We start from the raw sequence: 23,441 nt of genomic DNA, 5'->3' as shown, positions 1-23,441 counted from the left end.
ATTATTTGCTCAATTACCCAAAAGCCATAGATGATGTGTGGTAATGAATTGGAAGACAGAACACCCAGCCCTTCTCTGATCCCACAGCTGGAAAACCTTGTTCTGCCCTTTAGGGTATAAAACGTCAGCCCTTTGAAAGAGCTTGCATTCACGGCGACCCAAAATGCAACAAGAGGATGTAATATCTTCATTTTCCTTCCAGAAGAAACACTAAAATCTCCCATTAATGATAAGGCTCAGCTTTCTAGATAATTCAGGGACCAGGAGCTGAGGCCTCTTGCTTTTCTTTCATTGTGTACTCTTCCTCATAGCTGACTTTTTGGTCATTTCATAGCTATTTCATAGATGACTTCGTTGTTAGACCAGTTATACGCTCTATGGTATAGACTTCCAATTAGAGGGGCTTCTGTTGTAAAATTACGTTTTACTTTTGTTTGCTTTAAAAATCATGTTCTGGGGCGCCTGGGTGGCTCAGTGGGTTAAGCCGCTGCCTTCGGCTCAGGTCATGATCTCAGGGTCCTGGGATCGAGTCCCACATTGGGCTCTCTGCTCAGCAGGGAGCCTGCTTCCTCCTCTCTCTCTCTGCCTGCCTCTCTGCCTACTTGTGATCTCTCTCTGTCAAATAAATAAATAAAATCTTTTTTAAAAAAATCATGTTCTGTTAGACTTGGGTTTATAACTATTAAAAAATGCTTTTTTCGGGGTGCCTGGGTGGCTGAGTGGGTTAAAGCCTCTGCCTTTGGCTCAGGTCATGATCTCAGGGTCCTGGGATCAAGCCCCACATCAGGCTTTCTGCTCAGCAGGGAGCCTGCTTCCTCCTTTCTCTCTGCCTGCCTCTCTGCCTACTTGTGCTCTCTGTCAAATAAATAAATAAAATCTTTTTAAAAATGCTTTTTTCTTTTTTTAAGGAAAGAAGTAGTAATCCTCATCAGGAAAGATAAATCTGACCCTATTTGAGATGGTTGCTAAGGAGATACTTGGTGTCATGTTGGAAATAACAAATCTTCAGGGGCTAAAGAGCTAAGGTGAAGAGAAGCTAGAAGTCAAGTGCCTCTTCCCTAATAGGAAAAAAGGAGATCAAGGCCTTTCCTGTTGATATGCTTGTTTATATGCCAGAGATCTTTCTCTTTTTACTTGAACAAAGAAAATGGAAAGCAAGTCTTTTTTTAATAAATCACAAGTTGTCAATAGTTTGTAACTTCCTTCTATTCTTGTATAACAGATTTTGAACTGACATACGCTTGGGGTCTCAAAATTATTTCAGTTCTGGAGTCAGTGGGGGTGGAAGGGTGGGGTTGGATTCAGCGGTGATTGATAGACAACTTTGAAATCCGCTCCCCTTGGGGGGCCCCTGGCTGGCTCAGTCGGTGAAGCATGCTATTCTTGATCTCAGGGTCTTGACCTCAGGGTGGAGAGTGCAAGCCCCATGCTGGGTGTAGCACTTATTTTAAAAATAAAATCTTAAAAAAAAGAAAGAAAGAAAAAAGAAGAAATGCACACTACCTGAAATGTCCTGAGTATAATTTCTTATTATAAGGAAATCACTGGGTTTTTTTTTTTTTTAAGATTTATGTATTTATTTGATAGAGAGACAGTGAGAGAAGGAACACAAATGAGGTTGGGAGGTAATGGGAGAAGGAGAAGCAGGATCCCCGCTGAGGAGAGAGCCCGATGTGGGTGTTGCTGGTGGGTCGGGAGGGTGAGGACCGTTAGGCGGAGTGAATCACACTTGGGCAACAGAGAGGCACTGAGGCTGCAGAAGCTGGATCCCGCTGAAGCTTGGTGCAGGCTGGGAGATGCCAGCCAGCTCACAGAAGCCTTGTCCACCCAGACTGGGGGAGAGCTAATCGAGAGCTGAGAAAAAGGCAGCTACTTTGATCAGCCATCTGACAACTGTTAGACTGGCAATGTGGAACTTGTCCTTCTGTGCTGAGGCCTGGGTGTCTACTCCCTGCCCATTCCTTGAGTTTCCCCGACCCTCAGACGCTTATCCTAGTCAATCTGTTGAGACGCACCAGAGACAAACTTTGGTCCGTTTCCTCGCTCTGCCTGTTTTCTCCTTTCGGCTCTGACTCCACCTTGACGACTCAATCTCCTTTTCCACTCAAAGCCACATCTGGATCTCTCCTCAAAATGGAGATTTCTAGATCATTCCTTTTGGGCATACCTCATTTTTGTATCTTTCAATATTTACGTCCCCAAGCAGGTGTATATTGTGGACTTTTTTGTTTTTTTCAGTCCATGACACAAACTTCAAATGCCTTTGCTCACCTATTCGAATGAAAGGTGTTTTGGTTATTTTTGTTTTGTCTTAAAACACAACTGAATGAAAAACTATGTGCCCTTTTGTCCCCACTGTGGTGTAATAAGAAATATATTTGGTCTTTGTCCATGGTTCCTGGCACAAATATCCTAAAACTCGGGATTTCCTCAGCCATAGCTGTGCGTTCTATCATTTATAAGGAGCCCCCCCTTTTTTTTCAAAGATTTTATTTATTAATTTGACAGAGATCACAAGTAAGCAGAGAGGCAGGCAGAGAGAGAGAGAGAGAAAGAGGAGGAAGCAGGCTCCCCACCAAGCAAAAAACCCGATGTAGGGCTCGATCCCAGGGCCCTGGGGTCATGACCTGAGCTGAAGGCCAATGCTTTAACCCACTGAGCTACCCAGGCGCCCCTAAAAGGAGCCCCTTTTGAGCCCACCTGAGTTTATGTTAATGGAGTGACTTAGGGTAGGGCCCTGTAACCTCAATATAGGGCTAGCACCAGAAAGAGCAAATAATTAGGGGCTAGAACTTTTGGCCTCACCCACCTACCTCTGGGAAGGAGAAGGGGGTGGGGCTATAGATGAAGCTCTATAAAAACTCATGAACAGCAAGAGTTGATGAGCTTCCACATTGGATAATACACCCACATGGGGGTGGGTGGCACACCCCAGTTCCCTGGGAATGGAAATTCCTGCATTTGGGGACCCTCTAGACCTCACCCTCTGTACTTCTTCATTTGGCGGTTTATCTTTTATAATATACTTTATAATAAACTGGTAAGCATAAGAAACACAGATAGTAACCTGGCCTTGCAAATGGCAGATGAAGTGGGAGCAGCCTTGTGGGACCATGGCCTTAACCTGTGGTATCTGACACTATCTCCAGGTAGGTAGGGTCAGAATTAAGTTAAATTATAGGACACCTAGTCAGTGTCTGCTGAGAATTAGAAAATTCCCTAGTGTTGAACAACACACAATCTGACCCACCAGTCCCTCCCATTTGGTCATTTAGGATCATAAGGTCTCATCATAAGGGTTCCTCCATCCTTCCTCAGTTATGGTTTGGCACAGTCCTTCTTGAAGTTCTTTCTAGATGAATTTGGAAACTATCAGAGTTCCTCCAGTTCTGATGACTTCATGGTTTCCTCCCTACATCTAATTATCTGCAGCCCATAAATGCTATTAACCATGAAAGCTAAATAATACTTTTCGGATTATTTCTTTTCAAATTTCTGATCCCTGTAGATCACTTTTCTGTATCAGAGGAAACCATGTTGACACTCTGATGGAAAGAATGAAATGTCACCAGGAGCTCCCCAGCCGCCACCCCCTGAGGAGAATGAGTGCTGATCTGCTGGCTGGCATCAAGGCATGAGCCTGGAAGGCTTGCATGGGGCCTCCCTCATTCGAGGCTGTAATGAAAACAGACAAACTTTCTGACTTCAGTAAGCATTTGATATCCAGGCAACTTGACTGTAGTATTTTGAAGTGACTTCAGTCTCCCCGTTCATATTTTATTATAGCTCAGCACATGGCTCAGGTCTGACACAGCCCTGTGTGCACCTCATCCAGATTTTCCCTATAAATCCACCTATTTGCTACTTGCCAAATGATCAGATCTTGTCTTAGTGTGTTTGGGCTACTATAACAAAAATATCAGAAAAATAGTCACTGACATTTATTTCTTACAGTTCTGTAGGCTGGGAAGTCCAAGTTCAAGGTGCTGGCAGAGTAGGTGTCTGGTGAGTCCAATTCTTGGTTCATGAATGACTACATGACAGAGACCTGTCAGTATTATGGACTGAATTGTTTCTCCCCAAGACTCATATGTTGAAACCCTAAACCCTAAGGCCTCAGGATGTGACTGTTTCTGGAGATAAGGCCTTTAAAGAGGCAAGGAAATTAAGATGAGGACTTTACCGTCGCCCCTAATCCAATCTGACTGGTGTCCTTATAGGATACAGAGATTAGGACTCAAGAGAGATACCCGGATTGCCCATGCCTGAAGGAAGGACCCCGTGAGGATGCAGTGAGGAAGCCGTGATCTCACAATAAGGAGAGAAGATTTGGAGGAGACGAACCCTGCTGACACCTTGATCTTGGACATCCAGCCTTGAGAACTGTGAGAACATGAGAACATATATTTCTGTGGTTCATACCCCCAACTTCATGGTACTTTGTGATGGTGGCCCTAGCACACTCATGCAGATGGTAATAGACAATTGCTAATAAGCATTCAAACAAGCAAAACAAGAGACTTCTTTCTGAGTCTAGTGTGAACCAGAAAGAGAATCGCCCAGAGATTTTGCAGTTTCACCCTTGCTTGCAGGGTCTTTGGAAGGAAAGAGCATCCTCCACGAGCTCCCTGAGAAACTGAAGTGGGCCAATTCCTGATCTGGATTACTTATGATACCCAGGGGCCTAGTGGTGAATTATTGCCCATCGGTCCTGGTTTTCACCAGCTGTCGATTAATTACTGTCCATTAATTCTTCCGACTGACCACTTTGACTTTGAAATCTGTCTTGGTTTATGTGAGAAGTTACACAGTCATCATTCTTAGGTAAAATTGAGGTACTGTGGCTCTCTACAAGAAATCTCTTCCAGGGGCGCCCGGGTGGCTCAGTGGGTTAAAGCCTCTGCCTTTGGCTCAGGTCATGATCCCAGGGTGTTGGGATCAAGCCCCACATCAGGCTCTCTGCTCAGCAGGGAGCCTGCTTCCCCCACTCTTTCTGCCTGCCTCTCAGCCTACTTGTGATCTCTGTCTGTCAAATAAGTAAATAAAATCTTTAAGAAATCTCTTCCAGCTGGTATCAGAAGACCAAGCAATAGTTTCCAGGATGATTTGCTAAGGGAGAAAAGGAATCAAATATCAGTGGCTCTATGGCAGGCTCCTACCAAAACACAAAGAGGCAAGCAAGGAAGCAAATAAAAAGCAAGATTTAGCATATTATTATAAGTCTTCGTACCACACATGCCATCAGTCTAGAAACCCTCCACTGCCTCACATCTCTTCCTCCATATTCTTTCAAAGAGTGTCTAAAGGATTTTAGCTTTTGTGATTTCTCCCAGTAAGCCCGCTTTTTAAAGGAATTCAATTTTATGTAGTGCCATCTGCATAAATATATGTGGGGCTAGGGAGGCGATCTCACAGTATCATAGACTTGCTCTCCTCCATTTCCTGCCTCTGCACAGAGTGAAGGAGGATATTTCTCTTTCTTCCAAGTAAACTTGCTGACAGGCAGAGCTAGATGCAAAATGAAATTTTAAAAGAACCGCTGAAAAGAGAGTAGATCCTAGGTGTTTTTACCGCCCCCCCACATACGCAGCAATTATGTGAGGTGATAGATGTGTTAAATAACCTTAGTGTTGGTAATCGTTCTGCAGTATAGACCGCATCAAATCATCACAGTGTTCACACCTTACACAATGTTATATGTCAATTATGTCTCAATAAAGCCGGGCAAAGAAAAGAGCAGCTCTAATGAGGAAATGGTCAGCAAGCAACAGTAGCTCAAGGAAAAATACAATATACAAAATAACAGGGATCTACGGAAGTGGACTCCTCGATGCTATTTTTATTTTCAGCTTTTCAGGTTAACACAGATTGAGTTAATGATGTTTCTCTATAGCTCCCAGGCAATTCAGAAATGGCAGGGCTCAGACTAGCAGAGAAGCACTTCCTACAGATTTGGGAGGGATGAGAAGCAAGGCCTGGCATTTGTGCTGCATCCCCAAGCTGCACATAGAAAGGAAAGCAGTATTATATCAGGGATTTCCCCTTGCACCCTAAGCACATGGCAATTTTCACAGGTCCCCTCCTTGTCAGTTTCACCAGTTTGAATCAGCTACTTCGATTTCAGTGGCTAACAGGTTTTCTTTTTTAAAATTGAAGTAACCTCAGAGGTTCAATGATGGAAAATGAGCCACATTAGAGTAGGGAATCATTTAAGAAGCCTGAATTCCATTTTACCCCTGGTGTTTATGTTTTCCATGGGAGAGATAAAAAATGTATAGGTTCAGAAAAAGGAAATTTCTGAAACCCTAAAGGGAACATGTGAGATGTTTCCTGCTGTTAAAGGATCATTAAAGACCAAAAACTCAGCTCAAAGGGAGGTCCACTTTTTGGATGAGTGCTGATTGCTCTTTGTAGATTTCATGTCAACCTTTTTAGGTCAATGAAGATGGGTAGAGACATTTTGAAGTTCCTGCTTTACCTTCTTCTTTAGAAACATTTTCTCAACATATGCCTCTTAGGGAGATACGTATTTTCTCAATATTACTTAATTATTCAAGAACCTGACTCATGGATGCGTCAAGAGCTTCCCCAAGTGGGGTGTGTGTCTGTGCGAGTGTGCATGTTCATGTGCATGTGTGTATATTTTCATGTGCACCCTTTGGTCGACTGTCTAAGCTTTCTAGGTAATTGTCTGCATTGGGTCATAGCGTTCAGACTATAAGCTCCAACAGAACTACTGCTGGGTCTGTTAATGTTGAACTCGATCAATCACTACATGCTACTCAAAGATGAGTAAAAAGATGAGATGGTGAAAGGGTACAGCACCCTTCCTGAGAAAGGAAATGGAATTTTTTGGTTATTCATGCCATATTATAATCCATCCAAGGCAATTCACATTGTTATGTTTTATTATTCTATCCAAATATTATGCTATCTGTATTATAGAATTTTTTTCAAAGAAAAGCATTCAAGGTAAATAATATAAATACATTCAGCTTGATACGAACTATGAAAGCGAAAGTCATAAATGTCTTCCTATCAAGCCCTTGGCCTGCAGACAGTATCTAAACCATGTCAAATATACTGTGTATTGTGCTTTTATTGATTTTTTTTTATCATGGCAAAACACAAAACATAAAATTTACCCTGGTAACTATTTTTAAGTGTACAGGTTAGTAGTGTTAAGTATATTTGCATTGATCTTCAGAACTTTTTCATCTTGCAGAACTGAAACTCTATATCCATTAAACAATGCCCTTTTCTCCATTTCTTAGCTCCTGGTAATCGCAACTCTTCTTTCTGTTTCTAAACATCTGACTGGTTCACATATATCATATGAGTGGAATAATACAATATTTATTTTTTCGTTACTAGCTTCTTTCACTTAGCATAATGTCCTCAAATTTCATCCATGTTGTATCATGATGGGAATACCTTCCTTTTTGAAGGCCGGATAATATCCCATTGTATGTGTAAGTCATGTTTTCTTTATCCATTCCTCTGTTGATGGACATTTGCATTGCTTTCACTTCTTGGCTATTGTGAACAATGCTGCTATAAATACGGGTGTGCAGATATTTCTTCAAGACCCTGCTTTCAATCGTTTTGGATACGTACCCGGAACTGGGATTGCTGGTAGTTGTATTTTCAATTAAAAAAAAAAACAAACGGGACACCTGGGTGGCTCAGTTGGTTAAGCAGCTGCCTTCGGCTCAGGTCATGATCCCAGCGTCCTGGGATCGAGTTCCACATCAGGCTCCTTGCTCCGCAGGGAGCCTGCTTCTCCCTCTGACTCTGCCTTCCACTCTGTCTGCCTGTGCTTGCTCTCGCTTGCTCTCTCTCTGACAAATAAATAAATAAAATCTTTAAAAAAAAAAAAAACCACCATACTGTTTTCCATAGTGGTTGAGCCTTTTTGAGGTACCACCAGTACTGCACAAGGGTTCTGATTTCTCCAAATTCTCACCAAGACTTGCTAGTTTCTGTTTTTCTGATAGCTGTCCCAATGGGTGTGAATCTTATGATTTTTCATTCTTTATTTTAAAAGATTTTATTTGTTTATTTATTTGTTTGCTTGTTTATTTATTTAGAGGTGGGGGGGAGGGAGAGAGGTGGGTGAGAGAGATCCCAAGCAGACTCTGCTGAGTGTAGAGCCTGATGTGGAAATCAATCCCATGATGCTGAGATAACGACCTAAACCCAAATCAAGACTCAGATGCTCAACTGTCTGAGCCACCCAGACACCCCAAATCTTACTGATTTTTAACTAATAGGCTACACAATCTCTACTAGGGTCTGTTTTCCTGTCCTCTAATGTTCACTATTGAAATAATTTATGTTTGTTCATTCATTCACTCAGTCTTCTGAGTGAATTCACTCAGCACCTACATTGTGCTAGGGAAAAGGGGATAAATCGACTTCTTGCATGCCATCAGACAGCTAACAGTTTCATCAAGGACATATCTGTAAATACATAATCAGTACATTACATTTACATCACATATGTGAGTGATAAATGTCAAAATACATTCAGAGAGGGGCGCCTGGGTGGCTCAGTGGGTTAAGCCACTGCCTTGGGCTCAGGTCATGATCTCAGGGTCCCGGGATTGAGCCCCGCATCAGACTCTCTGCTTAGCTTGTGATCTCTGCCTGCTTGTGATCTCTCTCTGTCAAATAAATAAATAAAATCTTTAAAAAAAAAATACATTCAGATAAATTGTGACAGAGCACTAAGGAAGGAGTACTTAAGTCCTCCCTGGTGAGAGAACCCCAAGAAGGTGATGGCTGAGCTGATTCTTAAAGTATAAATTTCTTAAGGCAGAGAAGCAGAAAGAGGAGGCCCAGGGTTTTGCATATGTAAAGGTACAAAGGAATGGAAGGACATTTAATTTAGGAAACCACAGGATATTTCTCTTGGAGATGGTCAGAGCATAGGATATGCAGTGGAGTGTGACAAAGGCATAAAGGAGTGTGACAAGGCAAATAGCAGAGTTGATGCTAACATGTAGGCAAGAACAAAATGTGAAGCATTGGTATGCCATGTTCCAGAAAGTGTGAATTCCATCATCAGGGAAGTGAGATGGATGGGTGCAGGGAGAGGTGGAGAGGACAAGACTGATGATGAGGAGGACAACTGGGAAATTTCAGTTGTCCTGAACACAGGCTGAATGAAATAGGGATGTTAGTATAGGCCAGATTCAAAAGATACTTGAGTTGAATATGAACTCTGGTGAATGTGAATGTGGGAGGTGAATATGGGCTCTGACGAGTTGCTTGATGTGGCGTATAATGGAAGGGAAGGCATCTGGGAATACTCAGACTTCTGATTTGTGATGGCCCTAACTGAGATGAGACAAAAGGGTGGGGGCGAGCAGGCTGTTGGTGCTATTGAGGTGCGGGCACTAGGAAGACGAGGAGATGCAGAAGGAGAGCTATTTGTAAGGGTAGCTGGAAATGAGCCTGGAGCTCCAGAATGAGGTCTGAGCCAGAACAATGTAGATTTGGAAGTCACCACAGATAATGAGTGAAGCCCACGGGAGGGGATGACCTCACTCAGCAGACCACACAGCACAGGAGGAGAAGACTGAGGATAAAACTCACGGAAGCCCAGCATTGACAGGATGAGAGAGACCTGTGGAAAGGTCAGAAGAGCCAGAAGGAAAGAGGTCTCAGGTTGGCCAGAGAAGTGACAGATTGACTGAAAACTGTCCAGTGAATTTGGCAGCCAGATTATCGTCACCGCGGCGAGAGCATTCTCAGTGGACTAAAGGCCGTAGGATTCAGACTGCGGTGACTCGAGGGAGGTGAGGAGCTGAAAACCATCAATGTGGAATGCTCTTCAAGGTTTTTATCAAAAGGGGAGGTGGGGTGCCTGGGTGGCTCAGTGGGTTGAAGCCTCTGCCTTTGGCTCAGGTCATGATCCCCGGGTCCTGGGATTGAGCCCTACATCAGGCTCTCTGCAGAGAGCCTGTTTCTTCCTCTCTCTCCCTGCCTGCCTCTCTGCTTACTTGTGATTTCTTGTCTGTCAAATAAATAAATAAAATATTTTTTTAAACAAAGGTGGGGGGGGGTAGGAAAGGATGGGAGGGTAACTGGAGAGCTGAAAGCACGTTTTCTGTTTTTATTTTTTTTGTTGGCTTTTTTCTGAGATGAGTATGTTTTTAGGCTGGAAGGAAAAACTGGAAATGGAAGAGAAGGGTGAGAAATTGACTTAACAGAATCCTGAAGTGAAAAATTTGCCAGGTTTAAAAGTCCAAGTGGAGACATTAGCACTGGGCGAGAGGAGGTAAGAACAGCTGTTCTGGGCATGGAGCTGTCCTGTGTAAGGGGAAATCACTCCTTGTACTTGAGAGCAAGTGTTTTAGTACTCAGCCAAGACTAAAAATCGATCAATATCCTTTCTCCATTATTAGAACACCACCACCAATACAAATCCTACTATCTAAATTTCTAACCCTATCCAATTCATTTGAACTCCAACGAAATATTTTGTAAAAAATCACCAAAAACAATAGATGGACTCTCCTAGGTATCGCTCCTTATGATTTCCCGGTAAAACAGGAATCCTGGGTTTCTCCATGACAGGGTTGCTAAGCGACCATGTCACTATCTAACATTATCTATCAAAATGGCCCGACACACAAAATAACCTTACTCTAAGTGCAAACGTAACACCATACTTCATTTTGCTTTTCCCTTCTCCCCCATAAACTTGGCGGTCCTTATGAAAGGGAAAATTTGCCATCAAACCAAGGGATAATTGTTTCCTTAACAGTGAAATTCATTTTAAGGCATTTAGCCCACATTACAAAAATAGTACCTATGTGTGTTCCAGAACAGAAGCTGGGGAAATGCTTGAGTTGTTAGAGTGATTTCATTTAGAAACATTCCCAACCATTGTACATTTGCATCGCGTCTGTTGCTAGAGAAAAATAGAAAAGATTTGCCTTAACGAATTATTGATAGAATTTAAGTGTGAACCTTTTTTATGAGCTTGAAGGGACTATTTTCTTGGGCACAGAGCACAAGAGGGTGAGAGAGAAATATAGTATTTATTATTTATGTTTATATTTATTATTAAAATTCCTAAGGATAATGTGCTTTGTGGAACACTCTGAGATTTATAACATTTAATGCTTACCAACTGCCATTTTCTTGGAGAATGGTATTTTTGGGATAGATTTTGATGACTGGGGAATGGAAAGGAAGTTAATATCAGTTAGATACCCACTGGAGCCTGGGAGGCTTGCATACATATTCTCATTTACTTCCCAAACTCTGAAACAGTCATTATCCTTAGCCATTCAATACATCTAGATTTATTAATTTAGGGAGAAAGAGAGAAACCTGCTGGAGTCAGTCCCGTGTATATGTGTTAGACCCAAAACAGTGTCTTTTCTTTTCTCCATATTTTTTGCTCGGGCATCCCTTCAACTCTGGGAGACTAAGGGGTCTCCACTACTTGAACACTGCTATCACTCATCATTCCTCATAACTCATCAGGTCCTGTCTAGTGTAGAACTGTGCTCTAACGAATCGCTTTCTCCGACCTGGATTGCCTTTTTACTCCCCTTTTAATGCTCGTATTCTTTATCTTTGAAGCCTAGCTGACATTCCATTTTTTTAACCCTTCCCCAGAAGTTCCAGAATTCCTTGATTTCCTGGTGAGCTGAGCTCTAAAACCTTCACTAAGACCAGGAACAAATCAAGCCTATCTTAGCAAATGACAACACATTCTGGAACCATCCGTGGGTCCATGGGTGATACATTAAGTCTTTCTACCAACACTTGACATGCTGGGACTGGAAAACATCATATGAATATAAGACCTTCATACCTGTTAAACCAGGTAATTAACAACGTATACAGCATGTTCGTTAAGACAAAGAGGACGGTATGACTCCTAGATCCTGTATAAAGAGCCAATGAGAATGAAACTGAGGAGTGAACACTTCATGAAGTGAAATCTAAAGCTGACATTTTCCTTCTCTGGCCTACCAGATAGAACTCCTGGTAAGAGCACAAAACTCTAGTTACCACTGTTAATTTAAATAAGGAGACCTTTGGACCGAAGTGGCTCTCATGCCTTGGCAGCCTAAGTGAACCAAAATCCAAGCCTGTAAATGCCGCAAGTTTACAAAGTCAAAACCCAAGAACAACCAATCACAAACAGCCAACTAGGCTATAGCCAATCAATAATTTCCTTGCTTTGTTTTCACCTTTTCTTTATTAAAAGTCTCTCCCTGAGCGCCTGTCGGTGAAACACACCTAACAACTCCCAGTTTGGAACTGCAGGATTCCAATAGACTTTTGTTCAAGTAAAATCTTAAATTATTTAACACATCTCAGTTTATCTTTTAACACCACTCTAGGAGAACTACGGAATGAATGAAAAGGAAGGAGAAAGTTGGTGAATAGCACCTTGGTTAGATATCGGGATTCTCGTTTATTGGTGATTGGCCTTCAGGTTTCCTACAAGAGATATCTCATTGCCAAATACACTCTCAGTGGTCTCCTCAGCTTGATTGCAATGGCCTCCTCAGTATCTTTTTGTCTCTAATGCAGCACACGAATCACTCACCAGGCATCTCAGGTTGTTGACAATGAACGTGCAATCTATTCCATCTAGGTAAGGGTTCATAATTCTAATCCCCAAAGTCTCCTTCTTTCACAATACATGGAAATAGGGTTTGGAACATTAACTAGCTTTCATCTAGAGGTGAATAACTGGCTTCCCAAAGGTTGTGTGGGTGCATGTGTGTGTGCTCACGGACTTCTGGTGTATTTCAAACTGGCATCAGATCGTGTTCCCACATCCACTCTTTGTCTAAGGAAAGGCTGCATGTGTTTGAGGTACAGTTTGTACAAGTCATATTTCCATCCACCATGATATAGAGTGGTCTTAAGAAATCCATCTCATTGGAATTTCCTTTTAAATGAATACTCAGAAATAGGCATACAAACTTAAGAAAAATTTTTATTTGAGTATAGTACAGTTGATTTCACTACAGCTTCAGGAGACTTGGAAAATAAAACTTTATACTTGGCAAACTTGGCCAAAATGCACTAAAAAAATCCATTCTTCTCATCTCCTAAACTGCCAATCAAGAAGGTCAATAATGCCTTTATGACCTACAGATCTGTTTGCCTCTATTAATGACTGAGATGTCCATAAAATTTAGTGTGTTCATCTGGATCCACTGGCTTATAAAAAGGCATGGGTTTGCCGACTTTGCCACCCTGTTCATGCACAACACGTATCCTAAACTGAAAGGTATTTTGTGTTCCTTTACTCCCCTCTGCTGGTAAATTCTAATGCAGCACTTATTAAAAGAAAAAAAAAAAAAGGATTGATAGATACAATGTTTCTAATATAAGAAAATAATGTTGAAAATCACACACAAAAAAAATGTGTTCAGTCTTTTCCTAGAAGGCAATTCTTTCAGTTTGCAATATTAGACCTTACGTTAGATGACAAATTTGGTCTATATAACTTGGTCTCTAGTGTTTCTAGTGTCCAGACATTTTTTTCCTCACATTTGATAAATGGTCAAGAGAATGAAGCCATGTGGATTAGGAAGAGTGAATTTGGTCACAAAAAATGAAGTCATTTACAGATTGAACTAGCACCACACCACACCTTCCTTATATTGATTCGTTTATACAAATCCCTTAGTCTTCCACATACCCATGGCCCTTGTCCTACAACAATACAATGAAATCGGCATGTACATTTTAAAATAGAGAACTTACTCTTCCTAAAAAGCAAAAGGGATCACTGAGGTCAGCCTCAGGTAAAATTTTGAAATAGATTCATGTATTTGACACCTCCAACTGTTTCTTTTTTGCCATTTCCTCTGTAAACCCCTATGTTTCCTCCCCAGGTGAACCATGGTCTAATTCTATCAAGATTGTCCTTGAGAAAATGAAGTATCTGGGGCACTTGGGTGGCTCAGCCAGTTAGTATCCAACTCTTGATTTTGGCTCAGATCATGATCTCAGGGTCCTGCGCCTGAGCCCTTCCTTGGCCTCTGTGTGGAGTGTGGAGCCTGTTAAGATTCTCCCTCTCCCTCTGCCCCTCCACCCCTTCTCCCCACCCCATCCCCTTTCAAAGATTTAATTTATTTATTTGTCAGAGAGAGAGGGAGAGCACAAGCAGAGAGAGCAGCAGAGGGAGAAGCAGGCTCCCTGCTGAGCAAGGAGCCTGATGTAGGCCTCCATCCCAGGACCCTGGGATCATGACCTGAGCCGAAGGCAGATGCTTAACTGATTGAGCCACCCAGGTGCACTGCCCTCTCTCTTTCTCTGAAAGGAAGAAAGAGAATGAAAGAAAAAGAAAAAGAAAGAAAGAGAGAGAGAGAGAGAGAGAGAAGAGAAAAGAAAAGAAAAAGGTATCTGAAAGATTTATTTATAAGAAGTGTCTCATCTCTCTGGATAATTTGCATTTTAAAAGAAAACCAGAACTAAAGTACCCAGCTACTCATAGGAAATTACAGAGATTAGTGAGAGACACATGTTTAGAAAGACAGGTTTTTGGTTGCCACTCAAATCAAAAGGTGGTGACTTTTGAATCAAGGCTGCTCCCAAGGCTGCCTGTGATCCCCACAGGGAAGTTGTGGCAATCAGTTTTGTGTATGACATTGGGAATGGACTTTGGAGCCAGGAAGATGAGATTGGAATCTCAGCTCTGCCAATTAACATCTTAGGGTCTTGTACAACTTTCTTAACCTCTCTCAGCCTCAGCTCTCTCATCTGTAAAATAGGGACAATACCTACTTCCATGGGGCTGCTGTGAGGATTAATGTCTGGCATGTTGTGTATAATAAATGCTTGTTCCCTCTGTCTCTTCCCTTGACGGTGCCTCACACGGCAGAAGAATCCAAGGTTTTCAAAAGGTTACAAACTAACACCTGATAACTTTGGTGTTAAGATTATGCGGCTGAATAAGCTCTTTCCTCCATAATTTTTCATAGAAAACATTTCCTAGAAATATTTCCAAATCAGGCCCTGTTCCCTGCTTCATCCAGAATTCCTTCAGGTAGTAAGGACTCTCTTCTTGTCCGGAAATATCCACGTGACTTCATGTTCTTTATGTCCACTCTTCCTGGGCTGGGAGGCCACTATCTTTAGTTAACGACCACCTTTGCTTGGTGTGGTGCAGAGGAACAGAATCTGTGGAGAGCTGTCCCTGCTGCATGGCCAGTGGAAGGACAGGTCGTGCATTTGAGCTGGTCACCATTATGGACGCCAGGGGCTGGGTGCTCAAAATCCTTGAGAAACCATCAGCACTCCCTTCACCATCAGCCTGGTCTCGAATGCGTAAGGATGTCTCACCAGCTGGTTCTATTATCACCTATCCTTTTTTCTCTCTCTTTTCAGGGAAGGCGCCAAAGCAGTAACTACTACCCAAAACGTTGGGTTCTGTACAGACAGGATTCTCCGAACACAGAAGGCAGTACAGTGAAGTGAAGGCTGCTGGCAGAGGTTAAGTGAATCCACCCCTGTTTTAATTTCAGCCATAAAAAATGTACTGAGGTAGTTCATTCTGCTCATCCATAAATTCTAATCAAAAGTCTAGGCATTAGGGATTTTAATGCCTCATATATTCTGTGCATTATAGTGATGAGGTACTTTACAGCCATGACCTTTTCAATATTCTTACTTGCTTGATTGAGCCAGGAGCTCTCCTCTGTTTACAGCTTTATTGACCTCCTTAAGAGGTACACAAGATAAATAGATAAATACTCTAAACTGTTTAAGGGAAACTCGCCAAGACCGGGTGTGGTGTGACTCTGGGGCAGGGGCAGGAATGGGAATGCTATCCTTTCCTCTTACGGCAAGCATTTGGGAGGGAAGTTCAGCAGAGAGAGTCTTTGTTCGGAGAAGCAGGGGGAAAGGGATCACAAAATGCAAGATCCTGGAGGGTTGCCTGGGTGGCTCAGTTGATAAGCATCTGTCTCCATTCAGATCATTATCCTGAAGTCCCACTCCCACTGCTGGTGTTCCCTCTCTCGCTGTGTCTTTCTCTGTCAAATATATAAATAAAAACTGAAAGAAAGAATGAATGAAGGAATAAGAAAGAAAGAACAAGAAAGAAAGAACCTGAAGATAGAGCTTCACATACAGTGTACTTTCTCTCACCTTTTAGCATTTTATCCAGCTGTCAGAACTCCCTGAGGGCTGAGACTTCTTCTTCTTCTTCTTTTTTAAAGATTTTATTTATTTTGAGAGAGAGGGAGAGAGAGCATGGGAGAAACAGTACAATCACCGGGGAGGGGCAGAGGGAGAGGGAGAAGCTGACTCTCCACTGAGCAAGGAGCTCTACACAAAACTCTAACCCAGGACCCTGGGATTATGACCTGAGCTGAACGCAGATGCTTAACTAACTGATCCACGCAGGTGCCCAGGGCTGAGACTTCTGACTTTGTGGCAGCTCTAAGTACCTGTAATCATAATAGTTTGTATTAACTGAGGTCTTCTGTGTGCCAGGCAAAACGTTAAGAATTTTAGAGTCTTTTTATTCTCATAACTTTCTGAGGTGAATACCTGAATAATTTCCGTTTTACAGATGAGGAATTTGGAGCTTAGACAAGTTAGATAACTTTCCCGTAATTAAGTGGTAGAGCTGGGATTCAAACCCTGGTCATCTCACTTCATTCCCTCTGGGGGCCATAAAAACTCACCCCTCAGCTATCCTGCTACAAGGAGCATAGTTGGTGGATCGTCCCAGCTGCTGGCCCTCTGGATCCACCATGGTATTTGCACTCTGGGCTACTCCCAGACCATGACTTAGGGTTACTAAGGGTTTGCTAACCCATTCCTATGGAGGTATAGAATTCCATGTGACTTTATGTGAGGAACACCCCATCAGCCCGGCCAGAATTTCTTAGAACAGCTCTGTAATTGGAGATGCTTTCCCATCTAAACTTCCTTCCCTCCTCTCCTTGCAGGTGTGCGACCTGCATCACGATGTGAGGCTCTTCCCTTACGCCTGCTTCCTCTTTTCTCCTTCACAAGCATTGCCCTGAACAAATCTCCTGCACATCTAATCATGTCTTGGTGTCTGCTTTTTGGAGGGTCCAAAAAACACACTACCCCTGCCTTATTCTGACATAAACCTTATCCTTATCTACTCACTCCAAGGGCCAAGCAAGCATGGCCAGTCACATTTTAGATTGATGGAATACCTGTCTTCGAAAGACCTTTGATGATTTCAAAATATTACTTCCCCCATTCTGTATTCTTTAATTAAAAAAATAAACATGCTCTACAGTTACGGTGAAATTTCTTAGATCTGAGGGACCACAAAAACATGTGACTAAAGGTTAGAGACATAGTGTGCGTGCAGAGATTGGAAAATGAGAAGAGCACTGAAGGGCGTTCTTAACAGGTTTATCCAAACACGGTGCAGAGTGCACCAAAGCTATTCCCCAAACACCAGGCACCAAATGCTTTGAAATAACAGAAAAAAATATAAAGAATTCAGCAAATACTGGGATATGCAGCCTTAGTCCCAATACTCAGTGGTGTATTAAAGACCCCTACGGATCCCACGGCAAAGAGGCTGGCTTCAATCCCCACATCTAGTCTTCCTCTCATCCCAAATCTAGTCTTAATTTCCACCCTCAAGGTGTTTTCTTGCTTTCATGTGTTAGTTTGTTGACCCTATTCTCTAAGAGTGGCAACTGAAAGATTTTCTTACTTAGAGGAATTCCTCATCCATCCATCTAAAAAGCATTCACTGGGAATGTCCAAGTTTCAGGCTACACTTTGTGGGAAGTAAACATGAACCTGGTCCCTAACTTCCTGAGAGACTTAAATACAGAAAAGGAAAGGTAAGGCATGCAAATAGATTATTCAACAGGAGCTGCTTTGGATAAGGGCCCTAGTGTTGCTCCTTGGGACCAACAGGAAATGTTCTGTGAGAAAAATCATCTTTGTGCTGGCCTTCAAGGGTTGTCTTCCTTCATATGGATTATAACTCCAATTAACTTTCGAAATGGAAATAATTTGACTTTTAATGATTATAAAGTAACACCTATATATTAGTTTCCTAGGACTACCATGACAAAATATCAAAAAATGAATGACTTTTCAACAACAGAGATTTATTCCCTCTGGATTTATTCTGGATACTAGAAGTCTAGAATTGAGGTATTGATTTCACCTTACCTCTTCCTAGTTTCTGGTGGGAGCCTTCAAGCATCAATCCTTGGTGGTTCTATTTTTTTAAGATATTTTACTTATTTGTTTGAGAGACAGAGCATAAGCAGGGGAAGCAGCCAAGGAGAGGGAGAAGGAGGCTCCCTGCTGAGCAGGGAACCTGACATGGGGCTCGACCCCAGGACCCTGGAATCATGACCTGAGGTGAAGGCAAATGCTTAACTGACTGAGCCACCCAAGTGCCCCAATCCTTGGTGGTTCTTAGACACAACACTTGAATCTCTTTCTCCACCGTCACATGGCATTCTCACTTCACACGGCTGTTTCTCCTCTTCTTATAAGGATACTACTTATGTTGTAAGTCCACACTATTCTAGTGTGGTCTCATCTTAACGAAGTACGTACGTCAATAAGGTCACATTTTGACAAGCTGAGGGTTGGGACTTCAACATATCTTTTGGGGGGACAGAATTCAACCTCATACACTCACTATTAAAAAATCAGATGATAATAGAAAAACACAAAGAAGGATGCAAATGATACCACTGAAAAATGATCACTGTTAATAACTTTCTATTTTTCTTTACATACACATGTATAAGAAACAACATATTCTATATACAATGTTGTGACTTCCTTTTTCTCAAATTATATCCTAAATATCTTCCAAATCAGTAAATATATATATGACCCAGGTAATTGATACACAGTAATTTATCTATTCAGGTCTGTCCTATGATTGAAAGCACTATAAACTGCCCATTATTTAGCTTTGTAAAAGACCAAAAACTTCTTAAGTCTTTATATACTTACAGTTTTAATTTAGTCATTTTTAAAAAGGTTTTATTTATTTATTTGACACAGAGAGAGAGAGAGAGAGAGAGAGACAGCGAGAGAAGGAATATAAGCAGGGGGAGTGAGAGACAGAGAAGCAGGCTTCCCGCTGAGCAGGGAGCCTGACTTGGGGCTGGATCCCAGGACCTCATATGGGATCATGACCTGAGCTGAAAGCAGATGCTTAATGAACTAAGCCACCCAGGCATCCCTAGTCATTTGTGTTTATCTATCATTATCCGTTTCCATCTCATTTTTCCTGTACCTAAAAAAAATTAAAAAGTCTTCCAATTTCTTACTCCAGAACACTTATATAGTCTCAGGAAGCTATTATTTTATGTTTGGCATTTTTGTCAGTCATTTCAGAGTTGGGCTATGAGCCATCAGTGGCTAACACTCTTGCAAGTGGGGGAACAAGGACCTCAGCTCTAGAGGGATCAGATCTAGGTGAAGCACCACAGTGTCCATTATTCTGGTGAGAACTCCAGTGACCTGAGGAAATCACCATATTGTCTTCCACCTAGGTCAAGTCCAAATTTAAGACAGATGTTTCCTCAAATGGTTCTGTTTTATTAATAAATGAGTCTCGTGCCTGTGCAACGTGTCAGGCCTCAGAGGCAGTGATTTCAAGGACAATCACCTCTGGATCTGACTTGAGAAGCTAAACCAGTCACCTTTTTTCAAAGCAAGGATACAGGAAGAAGTTTTCGGGAGGTAGTTTAACAGAAACTTGATTGATTTCACAGAAAAGAGAGCTACGTGAGGTACTGGATAAAGAAAATGGTATGTGCCATATGATGGCACTAACTAAAAGCAAAGTCTTATGGTTCAATAAAGATGATATCCCTTGACTTGTTCAATATGCAGATTTTCCTCAACTTAACAGTGAGGTCACATCACAATAAACTCATAAGTTGAAAACACTAAGTCAAAAATACATTTAATACACCTAACCTACCGAACATCATTGCTTAGCCTAGCCCACATTAAACATGCTCAGAGCACTGACGTTAGCCTACAGTTGGGCAAAATCATCAAACACAAAGCCTACTTTATAATAAAGTGTTGACTATCTCGTGTAATTTCTTGGATATTGTACTGAAAGTGAACAACAGAATGGTTGTATGAGTACAGCATGGTAGGAGTGTATGGGTTGTTTGCTCTGGTCATGGTGTGGTTACTGGGAGCTGCAGCTTGCTGTCACTGCCCAGCATTGTGAGAGAATAGCTCACTGCATAATGCTAGCCCCAGGAAAGATCAAAATTCAAAAGCTGATAAATGATTTCTATAAAACGCATATGCCTTTCATACAATCATAAAATAAAAAAATTTAAGTTGAACAATCATAAGTTGGGGACTGTCTGTACTCTATGGGGCTTTCAGTAGTAGTGTTTTGCTACTTTTGGAGATAGGTGTGGGAGTTTGCTGAAGTGAGATGAAATAAAAATGTCTATGGTTGGATAGCCATATGGAAAAAGGGAAAATTCCATTCTTTATTCTACATTGGATAAATCCCAAATGGATCAGAGATATACTTTTTTTAAAGAAAGAAAACCATACCAGTACTAAAAAAAATAAAATGAGTGAAGTCCTTTATAATCTGAGAGGGGGATAAACATTTCTACCTATGACTTAGAATCTAGAGTATTAAGGGAAGAGATTGATTACCATTTACACAAACAAAAATGCAAAGCAGAAAGTCCAATAAAAGTCATTAAAAGTGTTCAGAGTATTTCACATTGGGCTAATACGTAAAATGTTTCCAAAATTTTTTTAGAGATCATCCGTTGGAAAACAGGCCTTGCTCTCCATCTATTGGTTACCATTTTTATGAGATTTTGGCTTATCTATTATATTTACTTTGGAAATAAAAACAAGTGCCTACTTGTGTATGTATTTCTAAGCCCCCTTTTACACAAAAAGTAGCATACTATATACCTTCTTTTGGGCCTTGCTTGTTCCACTTCATTTCATAGCCGTGTATCTGCCACATTCCTCAAGACTCATCATACTTCACTGTATGCACGTGTCATTTGAAAAGATGCTCCACCTCACTTATAAAAAGATAAATGTAAAACTGTAATCAGATACCATTTGCTACCTATCAAATTAGCAAAAATCCACTCTATTGGAGAGGCTGTGGGGAAACAGGAACTCTCATAAGTTGCAAGTGTGAATATAAAATCACACAACCCCTATGAAGGTGAATTTGGCAATATTAAACAAAATAACATGTTCCTTTACCTAGCAATTCCATTGGCAGGATTCTATGCTAATGAGCCATTAGCAAAAGCATATTGTCTATGCACACAGAACTTTTGTAATACCAAAAGACTGGAAATACTTCATGCATCTAGCCATAGAGGCATAGTTGAATAAACTTCCATCTACATATAACTAAAGAGAAGAATTATGTGCAGTTCATTTAAAACAGGGTACTTTGCTAGTACATCCTAATGGGACACAGCATGAGGACAAAAAGAAACACACAAACTTAAGCTTCACTCAGCAGTCTTATTTAGCAATATTGTTATTATTTATATATATATGTATGTGTGTACATATGTATACATGGATAAGGCAAATATGTAATTATGTTACTATCATTAGGAACCAATAATTTCATGTTAAAAGGAAGGAGACAAAAGAAATAAAATCAAAGAGCTCAGCTTTGAAAAAAAGATTATGACACAGAAAAGGCACTTAAGGTTCAAGAGCAGTATCCATATTTAAGAAAAGGAAATCTGAGACATCTAAAATCCAAAACAATGTGAAGTTTGGAGTGGGGGGAGGAGGCTAAAGACAACGTAAGTAATTTTTTTTTTTAAGTTAGGTAATTTTTTAAAAAAGATTTTATTTGACATAAAGAGACAGAGCGAGAGAGGGAACACAAGAAGAGGGAGTAGGAGAGGGGGAAGCAGGCTTCCTGCTGAGCAGGGAGCCTGATGCAGGGCTCCATCCCAGGACTCTGGGATCATGATCTGAGCCAAGGCAGACGCTTAACGACTGAGCCACCCAGGCACCCCAAGTTAAGTAATTTTTAAAAAGTTATTTCTTTAGCAAAAAGAAACGAGTAGGAGTAGGTTCAGTTTAGTCTCTGATGCACTGGTTCCTGTTAAAAATCGATGGCTTTTCTGCAGTGCTTTTATTTCCTGAATGCTGGTCCCACTCCACCACCCCACTTTCACTTTTTACCAATTTCTACTGATTCTTCTCATCAATCATTGCTGTGTTGCCCCTCCGCGCACGAAGGATCTTTTACTATACTCTATCATCGATTAGTATTCCCTGCCTTACTACACCTTTCTGTTGATTAATTATACCCCCACTAATACAATTGTTTAATTTTCTCTTCCCCTAAACTGTCCGGTTTTGCTCTTTATCTTATCCCATATTGCACAGCAGGCGCTCACTAGTTGTTACAACACAGAAAAATGCTTCACTTCCATTTTGTTCCCTTTCTTCAGGGAATCGTCTTTAGATTTGGGAAAGGTAGACTACCCAAGGACTGAACTCCAAAAGGGGCAAAATGATTCAAAAAAAAATGATTCCAAAAAAAACTTTCCCTACTTAAATTCGTTCATTGGACAAATATTGCTAGGCGACAGGGCTGCAACAGTGGATAAGGCAGGTGAAGTTCTGTCGCTACTCGCACCGAGTTTCCCTGGGGGTGAGGCGGAGTGACAGTAAACGTTCGCTCTATTGCTTGTATTTAAATTGAGTACCGGTCTCTTGCCCTAAATGAATCACGTCCCAGAAAAAAAAAAAAATAGTGTACATCTTGATGGGATCTCTGCTGTTTGAGAATGTTACAGCAGCCCAGGCACAGCGGTGCGGTTGTGCAGTCCTGTTCGTCAACAGCATCACCAACAATTCAGCCATGCGTGGGCCTTACTCCAAATCCGAGCGAGTGCCCCTTCTGCAGCTGCCGCCTCCCGCGGACTTCGCATTCCTCCCGCACTCAAGTCCCCCATGACAGGTCTTCTTTGGGTGTTTAACTCCCTGTGTGCTAAGATTTGAGCATCACTATCAGTTCCCCAAACACGGACCAGTTTCTAAAGCCGAGGTAACCTCTAAAAATCCTGCTTTAGGGTTATCCAAATCAGCGTTTGTGAACCCTGACTCAGGTTGTCTCACCTCGGGTTCCGTAGAACCGGTTTCTCCGTTAGGGGGCCTTTAGCTTCAGCCAAGAAGTATGGGTGTCTATTTCATTTCCCCGAATGTATTGTCTCCGTCGGGGGCCAGGTGTATTAAAATACGCTCTAAAAAGTGTTTTCCTCCAAAAGTATGGCTATGAAGAAGCAAGTGCAACGTAACTTTTTTTTCCCCCATATTTCTTAGTTTTGCCCACCACGCCCTTCGTGAGCACCCCCTTTGCCCTTGTCTCACTAGACAGGCAGCTCCTGGCCACTCTCTGAGGTCCTGATTTTGAAACGAGACGCGGG

General features: G+C 41.7%; 1 long non-coding RNA gene across 3 annotated transcripts in view; it reads right to left on the bottom strand.

Moving 5' to 3' along the window:
- Positions 1-23,175, bottom strand: part of LOC116590859 — a 71,410-nt gene extending 48,235 nt beyond the window's left edge. For 2 of the 3 annotated variants that reach the window (XR_004285763.1, XR_004285764.1), the window contains exons 1-2: positions 23,134-23,175; positions 20,935-21,050 (exon numbers count right to left, since the gene is read on the bottom strand). This is a non-coding gene — a long non-coding RNA (uncharacterized LOC116590859). Of the gene's footprint in view, positions 1-16,860; positions 17,451-20,934; positions 21,051-23,133 lie in introns of those variants that run through there. The other variant, XR_004285765.1, reaches the window with a different exon arrangement.
- Between the last annotated feature and the right edge of the window lie 266 nt (positions 23,176-23,441).

Source organism: Mustela erminea, chromosome 5, assembly GCF_009829155.1.
Source record: "Mustela erminea isolate mMusErm1 chromosome 5, mMusErm1.Pri, whole genome shotgun sequence".
Classification (NCBI taxonomy): Eukaryota; Metazoa; Chordata; class Mammalia; order Carnivora; family Mustelidae; genus Mustela; species Mustela erminea.
This window is presented reverse-complemented; position numbering and strand designations above follow the sequence as displayed.